We start from the raw sequence: 383 nt of genomic DNA, 5'->3' as shown, positions 1-383 counted from the left end.
TATATATGTATGTATGTATGTATAAGTGAATCACTTTGCTGTACAGCCGAAATTAACACAACATTGTAAATCAACTATACTTCAATTAAAAAAAAGAATGTTTTTATGTTTGTAAAGAAACCTGTCCATCTTTTCCTTGCGATTTCTTCCATTTTTCTCTAATCTTAAAAGATCATTCACTCAATCTAATGGCTAATTTTCTGTTGGATTCAAGAATTGATGGAGGGACTTCCCTGGTGGTCCAGTGGCTAAGACTCCGAGCTCACAATGCAGGGGGCCCAGGTTTGATCCCTGGTCAGGGAACTAGATCCCACATGCTGTAACTAAGAGTTTGCATGCCGCAACTAAAGATCCTGCACGCTGCAACTAAAGATCCCACATGC

Source organism: Lipotes vexillifer, unplaced genomic scaffold, assembly GCF_000442215.2.
Source record: "Lipotes vexillifer unplaced genomic scaffold, Lipotes_vexillifer_v1.1 scaffold261, whole genome shotgun sequence".
Lineage (NCBI taxonomy): Eukaryota > Metazoa > Chordata > Mammalia > Artiodactyla > Lipotidae > Lipotes > Lipotes vexillifer.
The sequence above is the reverse complement of the archived record's forward strand: the minus strand, read 5'-3'. Positions refer to the sequence as shown.